This window comes from Corvus kubaryi, unplaced genomic scaffold (assembly GCF_017639235.1).
Source record: "Corvus kubaryi isolate FWS band 111438036 unplaced genomic scaffold, C.kubaryi_AGA036_p1.0 125, whole genome shotgun sequence".
NCBI classification, from domain to species: Eukaryota; Metazoa; Chordata; class Aves; order Passeriformes; family Corvidae; genus Corvus; species Corvus kubaryi.
This window is the reverse complement of record NW_024580660.1, coordinates 431,186-453,393: the sequence shown is the minus strand read 5'-3', so window position 1 is coordinate 453,393 and position 22,208 is coordinate 431,186. Positions and strand designations below refer to the sequence as shown.

General features: G+C 37.3%; 1 long non-coding RNA gene across 1 annotated transcript in view; it reads right to left on the bottom strand.

Annotated features, from left to right (window-relative positions):
• Positions 1-554: 554 nt before the first annotated feature.
• LOC121661295 overlaps positions 555-22,208 on the bottom strand; it is a 52,489-nt gene continuing 30,835 nt past the window's right edge. The window contains exons 3-5 of the long non-coding RNA XR_006014903.1: positions 19,353-19,428; positions 13,505-13,584; positions 555-3,835 (exon numbers count right to left, since the gene is read on the bottom strand). This is a non-coding gene — a long non-coding RNA (uncharacterized LOC121661295). The remainder of the gene's footprint in view (positions 3,836-13,504; positions 13,585-19,352; positions 19,429-22,208) is intronic.

Sequence of the window (22,208 nt, the reverse complement as noted above, 5' to 3'; positions counted from 1 at the left end):
ATACGTCCTGTAACAGATGATCAGATGAAAGCACACACAGGTTAAAGGACCAGGTTCACAGCAGGATTCATCTGCTAGGATTGCCATTACAGGAACTGAAAGTCACAGCAAAGAATAAAGTATTTAGTCCTCCTTACACCATGCACAGAAACAGTGAGGACTTCAAAATTAGGGGCTTGACCTCAGTGTGGTAATGCACAGCATACCTGAGCAGCTGTGCAAGGATGCCCAGCAGCCCTGTTCATGCTGTTAATGAATGCTGGACATAAATCAGCTTTAGGACTTAAGGACATAAATTCATGTGAGCTTTCTTTCTTTTTCTTAAATCCAGGAAGGGCAATTGCTTTGTATTACTCCATAAGTAAAGAGAGTCCCAGTCAGCAATAGGTATGAATGGCCATCTGAGACTGAGAACCAGAACATCCTGTGTAGCAAGAGGGAGCGCACTCGCTTGCTTGGGTAGGGATAAGGGCTACAATCCACTTTGTCAAAGAGGAATCAAACCGGGTCTCCCACATGCAGCAGGAAACCTCTTACCCCTATGTGTTCCAGGATGCTTTCAGTAGAGCTTTTCCAGTGGATTCCATCACGTGTTTTCCATCGCTGAGGTGGGTACTGAGGTGCCTTTTTTGTTAGACCCAGCAAGGCTTAGGGATGAGGAAGACACTGAGCTGCTCAGCACTGCCAAGACTAAAGAACATCTAAGCACATGCTGGAGACACTGGCAGATTTTCGCCTTTGACTATTGCTCTGACAGTAAACAGCATCATTTGAACAGCAGTGGTACTTCAACAGCACAATGAATTCAAGTATTAGCTTTAAAGTGTGTTTCAAGTAAGAAAAGCACTGTGTCAGAAATTACTTCATAGGGCTCTGTGTTTTGTTCTCCCTCAATGACTCTACCGCAAATCCAATGGGCTTGAAAAACAAATTTTGAAATGTCATCTCTAGCATACAGAATACCCAAGATCTGAAAGACAGCCTGTATTCATTGTACTTCTTGCACCATTACAAATAATAATTACAAATAATAATTTAGCAGTTCAAATCTGAAATTTCAATTTTTGATGTAATGAAATTCAGCTCAGCTCACAAGAAAATCACTGGTTTACTACCAACTATAATAAAAATATGGATTCCCACTGCAAATCAAACATAAAAAGTCAAAAAACTCAGGGCTCCTTTTTTTTTTTTTTTTAACATACATACGTTTTGAGTATCCTCTTCAAACACGGATTTTCACCATTTAACTTACTCCAACATAAAAGAATTGTCATGAAAATAATTTAATATAAGACTGAAGCCAGAACTGTTGCTTACTTATAAAGAGTACAAAGGGAATTAATTTACTGTGTTCAAAGCTAGGTATTGCAATGCTCCTCTTTCATACATTACAGCCTTTTAAGTCTAGAAAAACCCATTTTAACTGTGTACTCTAACCTCCTGTTTCGCACTAGCTGATGTTCATGCACTAGTTCCAGCTTCACACTTGGGTGTGGGCAAGACATTTTCTTTCAGAAATATAACCAGTCTTGATTTTACTGTTTCCTAGTGATGAAAAAATATAGAACTCTTTGTAAACTGCTCCCTTTTTAGTTATCCTCAGCATTTAAAATATTAACAGAATAACATAACATTCTCAACATTCTCTCTCTGGACTTTTAGCCTTTTGATTTTCCTGGACTTTTCTGCCTGACTAAAAAGCCTTTTCTTAACAAATGTAGTGCTTTAATTATATTACTGCCCTTTAATTGTTTATAAATAGAGTCCTATATCAATCCATCCGTTATTTTGCCAGAGATCACACTGTGAGATGTCTGGACGTTAATTCAAACAAACAAAACTGTCATGGTACAACCTTGATTTCAGCCCTTGAAATGTCTGTGTTTTTCCAGTATGTATTAAAAAAAAATCAGTGCTCACCATCCAGAAAGTTCTTTTGCTAGCTATTCTAAAACTCATTTGATGACAGTTAGGTTTTAAGATGTTTAATTTATGTAGATAGTTTTATAAGGGAAAGCATGTAATCACTATTTTAAAATGCAAATATCTATTTTTATATTTTTTTTTTATATTATATATATATATGTAAACCCTATAACTATTTAGAATTTGCACCGTGAAGATCAATGGGATTTTTAGAGCCACAACTCTAGCATAAACTGAGTATAGATGTGTAAGTGACGCATAGGTATTACCTAGAAACAATACTTTTGGGGGATTCTTTATTACTTTATTGTTTTTCAAGAATGTCCTATTCAATGTTTTTTACCACTTATCAGTATGTCTTCAAATAATGTATGTTACCTGGAGCTATAGCAGTGAACTCTGTCAACCGAACACTTTCAGAGAACAGTTTTAGATCACTCTAGTAGCTTTTAAGAGGCTCTGTAAGTTATGGTTCTAGTCATGTGACAAATATAAATCTGAGGTAGAAAGTGCCATCAGTTTTCTACAGGTAATTTCTTGCTTAAGTTCACAAATGCTGGCATATGCTTTGCTTTCTGGAGCAGCCTGTGGAAATCTGGTTAAGTTCTCTTTGCCCACCTACTTTGAAACAGAGTTCAATTAACTTATACTAAGTGAAATGTAAAGCAAAATTCTAATGTAATTTCAGGGGGCTTCTGGGAAGTATTCACTTAGTCAAGAATTTGGACCTTCTTGACCCTTCAGATGTGTTCCATGAAGAAGCATAAAACACATGTTGATTGTGTTTAATATTTAGTTCTCCAAAGAGTTGTTGCACCCTGAGAAATCAGCATCCAAAGCATATCTGAAATTCCAGAACCATACTTCTAAATAACCTGGTGGACTTTTCATATTATCCCTTCATTAGAGGAGTTTAGAGAATAGACTGTGCATTTTAAATTTATCTATGAAGAAACACATCACAGAGAAACTTGTTTTTTCTCCAGATCTTGACTGACATTTGGAGAAAGTGGTTATTAATGAGATGACCAAACCAAATGAAAGCAGGTGAAAGAGCTTTCAAGGTACACTTACAGCAGAAAAAATCTACTGAATCCGATACTAATGAATCCAGCTGGATGATACTCATTTTTTATATAGTTATTCCTCAAAAAAAAATTCCTTTTATTTTATACAAATTGTGAGATTTCACACAAGCTTTATTCTTGTTATTTTAGGGTTTCACTTAGACTAGTTCAGTTCTGTTGGATGCTCAGATAGCAGTGGGAAGCCAAGAGAACATTTTCTCTCTTATCTAGCAAGAAAATTGAGACTGCCTTTCCAAAGCAATCCTCTTTATAATAAACCACGTGTTCAATGTCACAACAGGATTAAAGCCATTGTGTTAATTCCATATAATATATGGGAAAATTTCTCAGCAGGCAGTTTCTTCTTCAGGCACAGTGAAATTTTGTCCTTGAATGTTACTTCCCACACAGGCACTGTTTCTATCAAATAAACTTTTAAAACCTTAATTTGACGGTTCTAAAAGTACTTTCTTTCTCTTCTTCCATGGACGCACAATGGAGCTTCATCCTCTTGTACTCCAGTGCTGGAGCATCTTGCCTTTCCTTCTTATTTTCCCTATTTTTAACAAACTGTAGGTCTTCCATTCCCATCAAATCATCCTTTCACCCTGAGTGTCTTCAAGGCATTCTGACACTCCCACTACCAGTATCAACTCCTCATATTTCTCTGAAACATTACATATACATACATACATACATATATATGTCATTCTAGTGACTTAAACATCTCAGCTTTCATGTCTTCCTCCCATCCTCTGTATTCTTGATCTCCACCATCGTTTCTTCCACTCCCCTCATTCTTGTTAGTAGCTTCCTTACACTTGAACTATAACCTTTTCCTAGGAAAAAAAAATAATTTAAGCTTTTTTCTCCAAGATCCATATCAAATACAACTATTTAAACTTTCTAGCACAGAAATTCTATCAATTAATAAGCCTTCCTGCAAGAAGTACCTATCTATTCCTGTGCCTCACCATAAAACAAACATCCTGGCCACTGTTCACTGGGAAGATTATCTTCTTTTAAGACTAGTTTTCTCTTTCTCCATGATCAGTTTCCACCATGTTCTACTGCCATTCTCTGTGTAATAAGTTTATAAACGTGAGCCGAATATTATTAAATATATGAAGTGCAAATGACTTTTTTTATTATTACCTTAAAATCTGTCCTGAGAAGTATGATTTTTTTCTGAACAAAAGACTACCTGTGTCAGGATTATTTGTCTATTTCAAATTTCAAGTTCCTATAACTCATTGAGATATTAGAGCTCTTGAAAATAAGCATAAAAATATTATAATAGAAAGTACAGAGAAACCATATATAAAATTTTCTCCCATTTCTTGAAATAGAGTTTCTTGAGCTTCATTATCTTTCCAGCAGGAAGAATACCTGAAACACAAGCTGAATTTTGCCAAAAATCATAAAATTTTAACAACCAATTGTAGTGCTTTGTTTACATTCCACAAATGAAACTTGCATTCTTTTCCTTCCAAGGGAAAGCTAAAATTCTTTATAAATCTGAATAAGATATATTTTGACAATGCAACAACAAATGCTGGTAACAAATTTCAGCTGCTCAGCATAGCTGTTGTTTTATGATAAATACTATGTCACAGTCACCTTACATCCAACCTATGAAAATCTCACCTGATCCTTACATTGGTAGAGAAAAACACAAGGGAAAAAAAAGCTCTCAAAATTTTTGACTCTTCTTATTATGAAAGCTCCTGCTCCACATTGTTGTGATATGACCTTGCAAGATCAAGGAAGTACTGTGCAGGTGTGGGCTGTAAATGCACAATTATATATAGGTTTACCTGCAGCAATGGATTGCTTTGATAATTCTAGTAACTGCAGTAGAGGTAGTCCATACTTCTAATATTCTGTAGTGTGGTTAGTGGAATTTCTTCATTAACTATATTACTTTTTTATAAGCTTACTACTTCAGCAATTTAGCTGAGCTGACCACAATATCATGGTGCTGCACACTGAATATTAAAATTTATAAGAAATTAATAGGAGAAGCACACACCTTTCAAGTGGGTTATTAAAATGGACAAACTGAAATTAGAACATTTTCCTTTCACACAGATAGCTTTTGTTTCCTAGTCTCAACTGCCTTAATCAGCCTGCTCCTTCCAGTCTTCCAGAATCACACTTATTCAGACTCAACCTCACTCCAAAAAGCTAGACCAGTAAAACACAATATATTTTTGTAAACCTGGCTCTGTAGCTGGCTGCTTTTCACCCTCATTTTCCCATGTGTGGAAATGCACTGCAAATCACTGTCTCTCTTTGCCACCTAGTGGGAAGCCTGATTTTACAATTGTCTTTGAGTTACTTCGGTTTAGAAATATGATTATGGCATCTTACATCAACATAAAACTTGCAAAGGATCTCTGCTGAGCCTTCTGAAAGCATGTGAAGGTGTGAAGTATGCCTAGGGTCTCAATTACAGAGAAAGTTACACAAAGAAGAGTTTGAGATACTGCATTGCTGTTTCAAAGGTAAACGTAGCTTTTGAAATAAATCAGAGATCTTTTCAAACCCTTGTGTAACAGGTAGTATCAAAGCATGATTCATTTCTGAAAGAACCAAAAAGTCTTGGCATACTTATTGACATTGTTAGTTTATGTTTGCTTGTAGGTTCCTCTGTTCTAAAATTATGTTGGAATATTGTCAGGTCTGTCCTTCCTCAAATTATGTATGCATGTAAAATTGATACAGATAAAGGTGAGAAAGACTGTTAGAATTAATTTAAAATTTCTTGTATTATTAGGGAAATTATGATGTTGCTGATCTATGCCTCTAAAGAAAACAAAACCTAACTCTTCCATGTATCAGATAATTAAAGTCTTTCACTTTCCAACTGAGCCAACATTAGAATCAAACCCTGGCAATTGTCGTCAGTGTCCCAAGGATTCAAGCAGTAAGGACTCAAGTCCTGGGCAGTTGTATCTCCTGCACGTCCTTTGCTGAGGCACCAGTTACTTAAGCCAACAGCCATTTTTATTTTTCACATGACTGGCATCATACTGTTTGCAAATGACCCAACATCAACTGAACCAACTGAACCTATGCTGTCAGTACTTCAGAGTATTTTTTTATTTTAAAATTATTTCATATACATTTGATCTTTAAGACATGTTACCAATACATCACAGTGCTAAAAGCACAGATTGCTAATAGCTGAGCATTCTCTGCTTCAGGATGGGTTGAACACACACACAAGCGAAGGTAAGGACACAGTTTTGAGCCACTTGACTGCAGAGGTCAAGCCAGCAGCTTGAATCTGGAGGTTGGCCTCAACTGTCCCAAGATGTACCTGTGCAGTCCTGGCCAGGACAGAAGCGCAAATGCAGTGTAATAACACAGTGTTGTTCCTTGGGAGCTATATATTCAAAACCGTGAGGATCAAAGGGTCATGAGATCTTTTGGGGGTCAGAGTATGTAACTGTTATAAGAGACTTACTTCAGGGATTAAAAAAATCATTAATCATGAATTTGTGCTTTTATTTCCAACCAGTACTTGAACCGGTAGTATATCAATAAACCACAACTTTTAAGATTTACAGAAGAACTCCAGTATATATAATAAATAGAACTCAGGTTTGTGAGAAGTTCACAGATACAACCAAATGAAAACAAGCACCTACAGTTTAGTGGTATTCAAAAGAGCTTGAGTTAAATGCTTTATATATCTTTACTCTCTCCCATTCTGAATGGATGCCATCCACATAGCTATTTGTTACCAGTCTTCTTAAATCAAGTCAATATTCAAGTCATACATACAATAAGATGTACTCAAATGAGCTGTGCTACTGCTTGTACTATCACAGGTAAACAGGATGACACAGCTCTCTCATCTGCTAGCTAACATGAAGCACCATGACATTTTTCAGGCTCCTACACAGAAGGAAGATTACCCATGTCCTCATGTCCCCCTCCTACAGAACAGATTTATTTAAATAGAATTACCTTCTCCAAATTTCCATCTTGACTTAATGTCATTCTGATGCTGCATTTTCTCTAGAAAAGGGAACCAAGCAGTTATTCTTAACTCTTAAAATTTAATAGACTTGGAAATGGTGATTCATTACTTTGTCAGCTCTATATCAGCTCTTCAGTTTGGTATTTTTCCAGTATTCCAGTGAAGACAAGGGAAATCAAAAAAATTCCTTAATCATGTTCTAGAATAACACTGTTATGCTCAGCTTGGCATTCATTGAAATATTACTGGCATGAATTCATTGCCTGAAGATGCAACTTGCAAGTGGAAATGTGTCAAGGAAGACCCACACAAAGGACTGCTTTGATGAAAAGAGAGAAAATGCATTTGATTCATCTTCCATTTCCCCCAATATCAATCCAAGTCCATTACACAAGGGTATGTGATTAGAAGAGAGAAAAAAACCCCAACCTAACAGCCTTTTGGACCTTTTCCATGCACTGAAGACTGTTTTGAAAGCACTTTGACATTTGTAGTAATTTCTCCTTTGCTAGCTTGTTTCCATTCCTTAGGCCATTGTGGCATTTAAGTAAAACCTTATAAAATGAAGGCCTTGTTGCCTTTGTAAAATTATGGCTCAGGCCTGTTACTTTGGCTAGAAAAGGACTGTGAGAAAAGTTCGTGAGAAGAAAAACAATTAGATTTACCCATGAGAATGTCGTATCAACAGAAGCAAGAAAGTTAAACAGTAGAAGGAGAAAACAGCAACATATCCGCACCTGTTATTTTTCTGAATGCTTGAATGCTTACGCCATAGGTAGCCAATGGTAGTATGCTGTGGTTAATAATAGCCAATGAGCCTATTGTAGTAGTTTAGCAGCCAATGAGTCTATAACACAAATGATGACATACAAAATGTGTATAAAAGAGGTTGCTTTGTGTAATAAATGGGTTTTTGGCCCTTAAAAGAGGCACTGTCCATGTGTGTCGTGACCGCCCCAACAGCAACAGGCCATATTTGGATCCATATTTGGATTACACATACCATACAGTGTAATAATAAATGTGATTTTTAGAAATGCTAAGCAAATAGTTTTCTTGATCTCTGCAATATTGACTTGTACCATTATTATGAGTTGTGGTGTCTTCTAGCTCCATAGGGAATATTCTGAACAAGGACATAAACCAAATATGCAGTTATTATCATTTGTGGGGCACTCATCCAAATTACATCAGCTCAGGCATGACAGTTAAACGTGATGCCTGCTGTCAGGAAGGCTAGACTGGCATACCATGAATAGGTGAGGCAAAACAGGCTTCAGCCTACATCTGCACGAGGACTCCCGTTACAGCTGCTGCTGCCAGCAATGCAAACACAAGATGATGGCATTATGAAACCCCCAGAAGTCATCTTCTTTTCCTTCTTTTTTTTCCCATGTTTCCTCAGTCAAGCAGACTAATTTTTTGTGTACATACCTGAATAAATAATTTCTCCATGCCAATCACAGTTCCTAATTTTTTTAACTTTTTAATGGCAATTTCTGTATCACACATGTTAACTTAGTATGCAGCTCCCAGTGAAGGGGTTCCAGATTCTTGAGTTTATCATATTTCTCCCCACCAAGAGGGATCACAGTTTAAAGGACAGTTTTCAGTTTAGTTACCAAAGTATTCAAAGGACTGGAGTGAAAGTCACTGCAATCCATTGAAGCTAAGGCAGCAAAAGAACACTTCTAAAATACAAGCTTTATACACTTAAGTGTCCTACAGTTATCTGGTATGTAACATGGAATTGAGAAACTGTTAAACTGACCTTGAAATGCGCTTATGTAAGAATTAGGAACAGTCAATACAAAGCAGTAGGAGAATAAAATTTGGAAAGGCTTAAATTGACTTGAAGCATGGGAACACTAAGTATTTCAGCATTGGAAGTAGAAGGTAGTGAGCTGATTGGGAAAAATTATGGATGGGAACTTTACTGTTAAAGGCAAATGTAAAAGTTTGAACATGAGTAGAATGTAGCACAGTGGCAGATAAAACTAAATTCTCTTGGCACTGTGAGACTGTTTAAAAGAAAATCAAAAGATTGCAAGATCAAGTTTCAGAAGATACTGGAATAAGATCAGATCTGATGTGAGAAGGTGAAACTCCCACGAGGAATAGTTGTCTGGTACAACATGAGGTACTTTGGCTGAATACACGCCAGTAAGATGTAGACAAAGTTTCAGGACATACAGAACTTTAATGGTACAAAAATTACCAGTATGTGTCTATATGAAGACTGCTATTTTCTCCATTTTACTCATCATTCATCAACATTTCATGAGAAATTCTTGGCTTTGACTGTGCAATTCACATAACTTATGCATAGGCTTCCATTCTCTGAGCAGAATTTTTAGAATGTTTTTTTCCATTGAAAAAAACCAGCTTTGAGCAAACTTTTGATGTGCTCTGTCTAATTGCAAAACTGTTTCCATGATTATTGATAGCACTGGGCTTACTCACTATAATATTTAACAAAAGCAATATAATAAAAGGGACAGACCCACAGAGTCTTTTCTGGTTTTCACATACAGACCTTTTCTCTTCCCAAGTATAAATCCTGTAACATCTGGGCATGAAATAGGTGGTCTAAGGAAGCACAAGCATTATCCTTTCTTTCATTTTCTCTGATTCAATCTGGCCTGCTTCTGTTCACATCATTCCTTCACAGTTGCAGCCACATGGCTGTAAGCATCAAAAGTTTATAAGTGCTCAAAGGACAATATTGGCTTCCATTGCTTCTTTTATCATTATTTGGTAGCAAATTGGGCCACAATCTTTCAAATACTCAATTTCAATTACTCTTTTGCTTACTGAGAGGTACAAGGAAGAGAAGGAAATAGGGATTTCTAGTACTCGGTAAGGCAGCGGAACTGCCATGGAGACCAGATGTAGTAAAGTATTTCTTTACTTCAGAGCTACTATCTCTATTAAGCATGAGAGAGCCACCATAAATAAAGATAACATCAGGGCTACCCAAAAGGATCACAACATTTTATCAACTTCAGTATTTTATATCTTATCTTTGTGTTCATATTTTCTTTCCCTGATATGAGCACATTGCCAAAAGTAATTAGATTTTTATCTACCCCTAGCTCCATAGAATGTTCCTATTTAATTTAACAGAGCCTATGGTCATTAAAGATATACAGAACTCTCTTGGTCTTGTTCTGCATTTTCTTCAGCTTAATATGCTGTTAATATATGAACACAAAGACACCTAATGGAGAATACAACTAAGAGGAAAAAAAATAATTAGAGGTCTCACTGCTGATTGTATTCAAGCCTTGTTGTCACTTTATTTAAATTCTATTCTGCTTTAGGTAAAGAAGATCTTGTACTGGACTATTTGTGAATATTGGTATAAAGTAACACCAAAGAAACAGTTTAGATTTTCTTTCGATATAAATTTTCCTACACTTTAAGTAATAAAAATACTACACATTGGAACAATGCATCTGTTTTGGAGCACTCTGAGTGTCTCACAGCAATAAAAGGCTTTATATATTTTCTCTTGGGGAATGGCATGCATGAAGTTGATAATGTAGTACCATTTACTAAACTCAGAAATCCCAATATACAAGATCTCAAGAAAAGTAGTATCTATTTCACATGTCCCTGTACTGAATAATATAAAATTTTATACTATATTTAAAATAATAATTAATATAGAAAAAAGGAAAACCCTTTTTTGTGACATCTTGTCTATTAATTAAATAGATACTATAGAAAATTTAAAAATCTGAGACTGATAAAATCAGGATAAATACCTATGCTCTTTGCATTTCTCTGTATTAAGAATTTTATCATGAGGCAGACAATAAAAATTCTAGAATTTTTATCCAAAAAATACAGTCCAACAATTTCTATTAGGAACTGTGGACTCTTGAAATGTTCCACTGAAATACTGGGGATTGTAGACTTAACAATTTTGATGTTTTCAGAGATTACTGAAATAGAAATACATTCAAATCCAGACCTGTCAATTTAAGGTAACCTGAATGAAGCTCAAGATACAATAATTATGACTAGAATTACTTAGCTGAAAAAATATTTAAAACCTGCTATCTGTATAGACAATGTTTAGTTATTGATCAAAAAAAGTAAGACAGTGCCAAGAGAACCGATATTTATAGGGAGATCATGTCTTTGGGTCAATTAATTTTCAGTTCTAATTCATACACTAATTTAAGTGTATCAGAAAAGAGCAAGTCAAATTTCTCAATAGCCTTCTGTTTCATTATTAACTTGGCTACATTTTAACTCATTGTCACACATGGTTCCTTGAAATCTCTTAAATTTTTTTATTACTTATTTTCCCCCTTTTCATTCCTTATATTGTTTCTACCTAATATACCCTTTTTTATTCCCTAACATTTTGGCTACTCTGAGACACAATTCAGCTTTATAAATCTGCCATGACTGTGCTAATTGCAACATAGGAAAACTGAGACTTGTGATTTCTTCCTATTTTATTGAGTGGGATTGCTTGCAAATACTAGTCATGTGCTTTTTAAAATACAGATATAGATATATACAGCACTACATTTGTTTTCACTGATTGGTTGGTACAGTGCACTGACATACCATATACATCTATTCAAAATATACTTGGAGTAAACATAATCTTTTGCTGATTAAGAAGGCTCCAGGTTTACTCCAAGGTGAAGGATGCATTAAAATAGAGTCATCATTCATTTAAATTATGGAAATTTGGTAAATTATAGTAAATGTGTGATACAAACATTTATTATTAACAATAAAAAATACAGAATATTTTGGGCTACTTGTGCTTTCTGAAGACAGAAAGGTGCTGCTCAGCATTACAGTATTTTGTTCATCAAATTTTTTTTTGTAGGCAGCATTTCTGTCTCAAGGTTTTTAGACCCAAATCTTCAAATTGCTTCCCTCATGCCTTGGGTACAATCTAAAGTGCTTTTGCAGCACTGTTTAGCAACAATTGACACCAACAGCTTCACTTGAAGACAATGAAAACTACCAGTGTATGGTACTTACTAAAAACCTTGGTCCCTACAGTTGAATACTCACATCTCCAAATATGACCTGATAAAGGACTATATGTCAAAAACTAGAAACAGAAAAGATATAAATATAAAATATAAACTCTACCAATTAGTCTGATGAAAATGATACCTGCTTTTAAATAGTTTCCCATTCTAAATCAGCTTATGTTTCCACCTTATACAGAAGAGACCTCGAGCACCAAAATAAAAGCCTCCACTACTAAACCTAGAGACAGCAGCTTTTTCTGCCCTACCTGTACACTATCTGCACACATACTCTTTCCTTTGGTGAGAAACATGTAACACAGAGGTCACCTCTGCATTAGCATTTTAGTGTACATCAGGGGAGCAGATTTTATGCCAATCTGTTAAACATTCCCATTTACTGCGCTTTCATTCTCACAGCAGTGTGATTTTGGACTGTATGAATTGGTCCTTCTTCAAGTAGAAATAAATCCAGAGGTGTACTCCAGGAGGACACCTAGCAACACCAAAGCACCTACATGCATTCCTTCCACAGAAACCAGAACTAGACTACAAGGAAACAAAACCTCCTGAAATGCATACAGCATGGACATTAGCTCCTCCATTCCACACAGCTGCTGCTGCCTGCAGTCTGCATCACTTGCTGACATAGGTGTAGCCACAATAAGAAAGTGGCTATTCTTCCTATCTCCAAAAATCTGTTAACCCTAGAAGTCTTTTTCAGTACCCAGCAACAGAAAACAGGCAAAAATTTTGTCTTAAATAACTTTTTTATGCAGTGGTGCATCAGCCCTTTACATATGGGTGACTTCTATCATAAATAATGACCTTTCTTGAGCAAGGTGTTCAACTCTAACTAGGAAACACTCTCCAAGTGGAGAGCTTCCCTGTGTCTCAGTGGTGTATCTCTTTCTCTGCCCAGGACTGCAGTGGCTCTGAAACATGTATGCCTGCTTTAGCTATAATGTACAGATGGATTGGATTATAATCCTGAGCAAATTTTAGGATCCTTACTTAAGGAAATGCATACATTTTCGATATGCCTGTAGTTTATAATATGGAGGGGAAATGTTTGGGATTTGTTTTTTTTTCTTTTGACAGGCAGGATTCATTTTAAACTGTGGAAATTTTTATGACGCTGGCTGATTTCTCAGCATCTGTTTTCTGTGCATCATTCATTCTTAATGGCTTTCTCCCCATATTTACTTTTCAGGCTGATTTCTATATTACACACATTCCCTCCTGCTTCAAATCTACTGTCAAGAATAAGGGGATATTTTCAGAAATTTAAAACTTTATGGAGTCAGATTAGCCTTTCACTTACACAGCTGAATTCTGTATAAGCGTCTCCTAGAAAAACTACATCATTTTCCACCATCCCATCCTATCTCTGCACTGTCAACTCACCAAGTGCTTCAAATATAGTGGAGCAGTTAATTATGCTGGAAATTAAAGCTAATAATATATTCAGAAATCCAATCCAAGAAATGATACAAGCATGTATGTACCGTGTATACAGCAGCTGAAGTCATATCAAAAGAAACACAGTCACCTCTTGCCTTTCTGACTCAAATTCAGACCTGTAAACCTGGAAAAGAACAAGTGTTGGAATAATTATAAATTAGGAGAGCAGTTCCTCCAGTTGAAGAACAGACAGTGGTGCATAAATAGAAAAAATTATAATAGCATTATGTATATGCCTCTAACTGAAGGGAAGGATATATGCTTAGTAGAAAACTTCCACTTTGAGTCATCACTGAATTTCCTTACTGTTGTGAAATTTAGATACGTACTCTTTGACAAAGGTGAATTCTAGAAAAATTTTTAGAAAGCTCGAATAGCAAATAACCACTGCTTATTTCCTATGAGGCTATATTCCAACAAACCTTTGAAATGATTGGTACTGTTGCAAGATTGTATGCCCATCCCAGGTTGTTTACAGCTGAAACTTGAGCTTTTTCTATGAGTAATAACTCTATTTCTAGATAAACTATTTAAAAAGCAGAATATTTTACATGACAGGAACATCATACACTACAAAGTTGTTCTCTTTGCACTTGACCCTTGACTTCCAGCAACCTAGAGCTAAGTTTAGCTTTTATTGCTCCTCTGCTTTTTTTCTGTATAGTTTGATATATTAATTTTCTTATAGAGAAATTCAACAAAGCAAGATTCATGGATATGAGGCAGATGGAATTCAATGTTTTAGTTTTCAAATACTTTTCAGTTAAGTCTGTCTCTTAAATAAGTCTTTCAAAGTGTCCAGGTTTCCATGATGTACATGAAGAAAACTGAGACATTTACTAAGAAAGAGGGTAGAAAGCAGGTAAAGAATCTGCTGTTCTCATGGGAGGGGAAAAAATAAAAGAGAGACAAAATTACTCTATTAAAATGAAGGAAGCCACAAGACTTTACAAAATAAAGAGATTGTTGCCATGGTACCAGCAAAATTTCTCCTTCCCTTATGTGCACACAGATGAAGCTTTTTTGACAGAATAAACTTATAAATGTGTAAGGAAAAATATTTTCTATTATATCTCCTCACAATATTTTAAATAAATATTTGCATTATATTTAGATTAAATCATACAGGTGATCATCTCTTGCAGATCTTTTCCAAAGCAAAGCAACCAACACTGTATTGGCACTGAAATGCATATCCTCAGAAGACACTCAAGGCACTTAGAAAGAAGGGTATATCACAGAATCACAGAACAAGATGAGTTGGAAGGGACCCGCAAGGATCATTGAGTACAACTCCTGGCCCTGCACAGCACCATTCCCAAGAGTCACACCATGTGTCTGAGAGCCCTGTCCAAATGCTTCTTGAACTCTGCCAGGCTTGGTGCTGTGATCACTGCCCTTAGGAGCCTGTTCCAGTGCCCAACCACCCTCTGAGTGAAGAACATTTTCCTGATATCCAACCTAAACCTCCCCTGATGCAACTTCAGGCCATTCCCTCAGGTCCTGTAATCTGTCACAGAGCAGAGATCAGTGCCTGCCCCTCCTCCTCCTCTCATGAGGAAGTTGTGACTGTGATGAGGTCTCTCCTCAGTCTCCTCCAGGCTGAACAGACCCAGTGCCCTCACCGCTCCTCATACGGCTTCCCCTCAAGGCCCTTCACAATCCTTGTGGCCTCCTTTGGATGCTCTCTAACAGCTTAATGTCTTTTTTATATTGTGGCACCCAAAACTGCCCCAGCACTCCAGGTGAGGCTGCTCCAGCTCAGAGCAGAGCAGGACAATCCCCTCCCTCGCCCAGCTGGTGATGCTGTGCCTGCTGCACCCCAGAACAGGGTTGGCCCTCCTGGCTCCAGGGCACGGCTGACCCATATTCAACTTGCCATCGACCAGGACCCCCAGGTCCCTTTCCGTGGCACTGCTTTCCCATTCCCCAGTGTCTCATTCCCCAGCCTGTCTGTACATCCAGGATTGCCCCATCCCAGGTGCAGAATCTGGCCCCTTCCCTTGTTGAATTCCATGTGGCTGGTGATTGCCCAGTCCTCTAGTCTGTCGAGATCTCTCTGCAGGGCCTCCCTGCAGGCTCCTCCCAGTTTTGTATCATCTGCAAATTTGCTTAGTATTCCTTTGAATCCTGCATCCAAGTCATTAATGAAGATGTTGAAAAGCACAGGGCCTAAGATGGAGCCCTGCAGAACCCCATTAGTGACAGTCTGATGCCACCCCATTCACTGTCACCCTTTGCACCCGACCCATGAGCCGGTTGCTCACCCATCACGATGTGTTTATCAGCTCTATGCTGGACATTTTGTCCAGAAGGTCACTCTGAGAGACAGTACTGAAACCTTTACTGAAGTCCCAAGAGATTACATCAACTGGTTTCCCTTGACCAACCAGGTGAGTTACCTTGTCATAAAAGGAAACTAGTTTTGGTAAGCAGGAGTTTCCTCTCAGGAAGCTACGCTGCCTGTGACCAATGACTGCATTGCCTTTCAGGTATTTTTCAGTACCTCCCAGAATAATCTTCTCCATAACTTTACCAGTGACTGAAGTTAGACTGGCAGGCCTATAGTTTCCGGGATCCTCCTTTTTGCCCTTCTTGAAAATCAGAACAATGTTCACCAGTTTCCAGTCAGTTGGAACCTTTCTGGATTCCCAAGACTGCTCAAAAATCACTGAGACGGGTTTTGCGATGACATCAGCTAACTTCTTGAGGATTCTTGGATGAATCCTATCAGACCCCATAGATTTGTAAGGATCCAGCACAGCAGCAGATCCTGCACAATTTCAGGATCAGCTGGGAGTTGATCATTCTTGAAGACATGGTCCTCCAGCTCAAGGTACTGAGACCCCCTTGGTCCACCATCATCCATGCTGAAGACAAAAAGGCACTGCTCCATTTTCATTGCACTTTAAATAGGTAGGTGTCTGTTTAGTGCACAAAGATTTCACACCAGTCACACAAAGATTTCCTTAATGTCAGTGCAAACACTGATTTTATGTAATGACTATACCACCTTATACCTACAACTGGTCCTTGCAGAGGATATTTAATGACAGACAATTTGAAGAATAGAGAGATCACCTACTAGCACTCAAATGTGTTCTTGCATAACAGAACATACACTGTTCCTTATTCTAATTTAGAGATAATGAAGAAATGTATGTTCTCAAATAGGTCACTGATTCACTGAAGACCACAAATTCCTAAAAAAATCACCCATCTTTGAACAAGGTCTTACAATGGCTTTTTTAAGTTTATAAATTCATTTAAAAACGTGAGCAATTGTAATTTCACTAATGCCACACACACAAGTAATATAATTTCCCAATTCTCAAAGGAAAGTTCCTTCTTCTCAACATGTGTTCTCACAGCCGGAGCTCTTCAGAGCAGATTCAAGGTGGGTTGATTACCCAGCATGACCTGAAAATCTTTTCCAGAGTCAATACTGTCTTGAGCACAGTCCCTCAAGTCTGACAATGTGACCTACATTGTCATTGTTCTTCAATGCATAGCATTGCATTTGGTTATGCTGAAGTTGAAGCTGGACATATTTGAATAGGAAAGCAAGCTGTTCAGATCATGCTGTATAAGTGATTTGTTCCCCAGTGGAAACAACTTGAAACTTTACATTATCTCTGCAGAATCCATAGCCTTTTTCTGCAAAGAGTGATGTTACCTTCCAGTGCTCTCTACTACACACCGTTCCCACCAGCATGACACTCTTAAAATTAAGCAATGAGAGCAAAGACAGAATGCAACTTCATATAGTCATATTGGACATAATGATCTTAGAGATCTTCCCAACCTTAATGGTTCTTCTGTTATCAATCCATGCCCTACCATTTCATCCTCCGAGTGCTAAAGCCACCCACTTCGGATGGATGAACTGCGCTGCACACAGATCTGGAACACACATTGACTGCAGCGCCCTATTGTTCTTCCCACTTTCCTTTCAGCAAACAAGCAACAGTGAAAACAGATGCAAGTGTTGTGCTTTACTGCTTTCTTTGTAACAGGCTGCATGCTACAGGCTGACAGGAAACATTATAAATATAACAGAGCTTCTTTCTCATTACAGTGATTTGAATGAGAATGGTAAATGGGTTCAAATGAAACCATGCAGGCTCCAGTGATAAGATCCCCATCTCTTACAGTGCTGTATCTAACCCAACTCTGAGATGTCATTATCTTCCCTGAATGCAATTTAAAGGATCAATCTTAGTATATATTCTATATGCTGTGATTTCTTCAGCACAGGAAAACTGCCCTCACTTGATCTTCATTATGGCTGTACTTCTAGGTATTTCTTCTCCCAAATGATAAAATAGCTAACTACAGATTAACACATACATTGTTTTGTGCATGCATAAGACTCTTATCTCTTGGTTGTTGTTTACTCCTAAAAAATCAGAGATCTTCTGTTATGACTTGTACAGAGATGAATAATGTAATTAAACAACACCCAGGAGAGAGAGGAATAAAAAAATGCCTGAAGTAAAAATTGATTTAGTTTTCGGGATTTTTTTTAATACTGCCAAATTTTAAGAAGGCTGCCAAAGACTACTTCATAAGGAGTACAACAATCATCAACACAAAGTTTATAAGTGCAAAATAGATAAATAATCCTGAAACTTTGTAATAAATCTACCAGAAAGTTACAGAGAACTCAAACCTCACTAGTTACTTTATCAGCACAGAGAAGTCATACATCGAGGTGAAAGAAAAGCAGGCTAAAACTTCAGTGATTACAAGGTAAAGACAAGGATTTTTACCACAATTAAATTAAAAGCTATTGTTTCCTGTCATCAATCCAAGAAATTGTCTGCATTGCTTTATGTTTTTCTTGGTCCCAGAACAAAAAATGTAGAACAGATCTGCAACACTGTGTTGTCACCTTCTGACAACTAGAGTACTCATACAACTCTGAATTCTTGAGATTATCAACTGTTTTGGTATATCTAATGTTTTCACTTACAGTTACTTGTGCAAGTGTTTATCCAAGAACATTTGAAGAATCCTAATCCTGAGATTAGCTCATTTTGTTAGATCACGGTGCCAATAACACCGAAGTTGTGAGTTTGATCCCTATACGGGCCATTCACTTAAGAGTTGGACTCAATGATCATTGTGAGTCCCTTCCAACTCGAAATACTCTGTGGAAAGTCACAGAATACATATTCTTTTTCATACCTTTTTTGGGGAGCCTGGTTAATTATTCTTTCTGAAAGAGGTGGTGTAGGGAACTGTGCTGCCAGAGCACTGTTTCACTGAGGGTTTTGTACAACATCCTTGTATTCTTGGTAAATGACAGAAACTGCTGCAAAAGTAAACAGCCTTACAGATTTAAGAGAGGTATTTTGGGAGAAAAAATATCCTCCCTTTATAATTTTACCTTATTAAACTTAAAGGAGCCATAAATTCATAATTACTTACAAACATGGCTCATTTGTCATAGTCTTCTTTAATTAGTATTGTAGAGTGCACAGTGGAGAGGGTCACAGTGTATTTATTCACTTACTTACTTGAGCTCAGTTCTAATTCTCTAGCCTGCTTTTGCAATAATTGCAGCTGACTCCAAGCTATTCCTTCTGAGATTCACAGGGAGGATACTGCCTATCCCAGGATTCAATCAGATTTTTTCATGAATCAAAGTCCTTGAATGCTTTCTAGTCCCTAATCACATCTGTGAATGCTGCACTAGGAAGCCTTTTGACAGCTTTAACCACTCATCCTTTTGAAGTGGACTGAAAACATTATATTTAACCATGTATTTTTATAGAACCTAAAATCCATTTAATGGAAATGGAAAGAGGGAATAGTTTTCCTATTTCTCTTTCTATTTCTCTCTCTCTTTCATGTTGTGTGAGGTGTATTATATAGCTATGTCTTTACCTGTGTCAGTCAGCAGCTGGTTTTTGTCCACTGAAATGCTCTCTATTGGTTTCCTTCCTTCCTCTTCTCCAGATTTCTTCAGTAGAGATAAAGGAAAAGAAGGTCAAAGCTTAACATAAATCTATGCCTGCATTTACAGGCTGTGCAGCACAACCAGAGCATATTTATAGAGCAAAACAATTCTTGCTGGAGAACAGACATCCACACTATAAAGTTTTGAAAGTTTTATTTCAGAGGAACTCTAACTGAATGCCCACTAATGACTACAGTACAGTAGATTCAAAGCTTAGATATGTTTACCACTTTAATTTCATCAGAAAGGGAACCAGTTTGTGTTCAGAGATTACCGTGTGACACAAAACACAGTATGGTAAACTGTGAGCTTATTGGGAGATTTGCTTTGAAAACACACTCCTGAGTTAAGTTGTTCGTGTATACATACCTGAAGTCACCAAATTTAAAGTAATTCAAATCCCAAAATTAAAATTTTCATACACCCAACTTTATCAAAACCCCTACATTTTGGGGATGATGGACTTCAGTTATTGAATAATAACATAAACCATTTATCCGAAGACACCTGGGTACATTTACCACTTCAACAGGAGGGACTTCATTCAATATCCTACTGCCACACATAGCACATAATGACTGGCTAATACAGTAACAAGGAAAAGCAACCTTGATCCCTTCCACAGAGGATGAACAATTGTGAGGCCATAAAATCAAGCTTCAGCAGACCAAAGCAAATGTAAACTAAGAGACAGGTCAGCAAGTTAGGAAGAAAGTCAAAAGGCTTGCATTTTTTTCCTATGACTGTTTGTGTATTTTAAATTTCCCAGTCACTGGCTAAAGAAAACAGAAACCATACTGTGAATTAGCTTCAAATAGAAGTAAAGCAAACAGTTCTCCATCTGACAGAAAGCAGTCAATTGTATGTAAGTCTTGACCTGAAGGACACTTATGCATGCTCAGATATTTAGAAAAACTGGGGAACCCCTGCACCTTGCTTTTGGACCACAGAAGGGCAAGGCAGGTGTTCCACGCATACACCTTTCTCTTTGCTTTTGCAAACTTGTTAGTATTTGTGTTCAAAATTCTACTTCTGAAAGCAGGTGTTGCTAGGGTTTTAGGGGCAGTGGGAAATGTTACCTAGCCCTGGGCATCTAAATTCCACCTGTGTCCTACAGACAAAAAAAAAGAGATATTGTTGGCTTCTTTCCTCTGACCTTTTCGTGTTTGCTTAATTCAACAACTTGCTCTGGTCAGTAGGGGAATGGAGATGGAGTCCTTATTATCATTACTACTGAAGCATCACCCTTTATATTCCTCTCTCCTCCCTGTTTTTCTTACTTACAGTGAGAAGCTAGCAGTTTCTTCTATTTTTTGCTTTCAGCTTTCATTGCAGTGCAAAGGCTCTGTGGATCACAAGGAGGTTTGCTAGTCTCTCTCGTTCTGAGTCCTAACAGTGAAAAGTAAATCGCAGAGCAGCTAGCAAACAAGACAGGCCTCAAGATTAGCTTTAATTTTAAAAGAACTAACTCTTGTCCTAGTGGAGCTTATTAATTAGCAAGGGATGCTTAAAAATATGAGGAAGTAAAAGTTTTCTTTAGGATAAAATGCTGGACTGCAGCATTTCATTACAAAACACAAATATGAACTTAGGAGGAATTAATTGTCAGTTGTATTTGAAAAGGATTGCAGGCATCCAGGGAATGTTTCCATTTGTTGTTTTAAAAGGCCTTTTAATCTGCATCCAATTTCCTCTTAAATTTTCAAGCTCTTCAGCACAGTCTTTTCACACAATGTAGAGTCTGATGCATGCTTTGCCCATAATTTTACCCTAGCTCAGGCTTTGAACTAGCTGCTAGTGGTAATGAAATGTGGAGCTGATGTGTTCTGCTATTTCAAACTCAAACTAGGAGATGAGAGACTGAAAATAGTAACTCTTTTGACTCTGTGTGGTCTGTATCACAGAGGTTTGAATTTCTCATTTAATGTTGGAGAAAATCCTGTGAAGTATCATCATCTGCCCTGCCATACTTTCCCCTAGCCACCCACTACTGGCTACTGTCAAAGATAAGATGCTGCGCTGGATGGTCCTGACAATGACTACTGTTATGCTTTCTATGCTTTTCTGAAATTTTTGTAGATCATAACTACATCACATTGTTACAGTCACCCTTAAATTATACTTTTGGTTGATCTCAGCAGAAAGGCCAAGGCCTGATATTCTTCCCATCATAAGCAATGCAACTGGGCTTGTTACCTTCAAGGAAAGCTGCATTAGGTTTTTACATAGAAGAGTGAAAAATGAAAGATCAGAAGTGTTTTCTCCTTCTCCAAGTTTATCTTCTGGATCAGACTCAGGTTTTTCAGAGTACAATAATCTCCATCTGTTTTCTGCTACCCAAGAGAAAAGAATACGGGTGCTAGTTGTATGAGCAACAACTCCTCATGTACTGGCATCATTCCTGAGAGGCTGGCAAAGGGATCAGCACTTAGTTTCTGTGTCAGCTGTACCACCATAAAACATGGCCAGCCAAAAAAAACCTGCAGGAACTTATCTATACATTGTGTAAGAAGAAAGTATCATTAACCAAACTTTATCCTTGGGTCTATACAAAGAAACTGTATTACTATCAGTAAGATTTATATGTATAGACCCAAGGACAAAATAAATAAATATGCTGCCAGACAGCATTTTATAATGGAGCTGTGACTATTTACATTGTTATTCTGAAAATAATTTCAGATCAACAAATGTAAAACTATAGTGAGTAGAGTAAATCCTACTTTCCAGACAGAACAATTCCAGGCTAAGATGCTTCATGAAGAATAAGCTAGTTCTGTAGT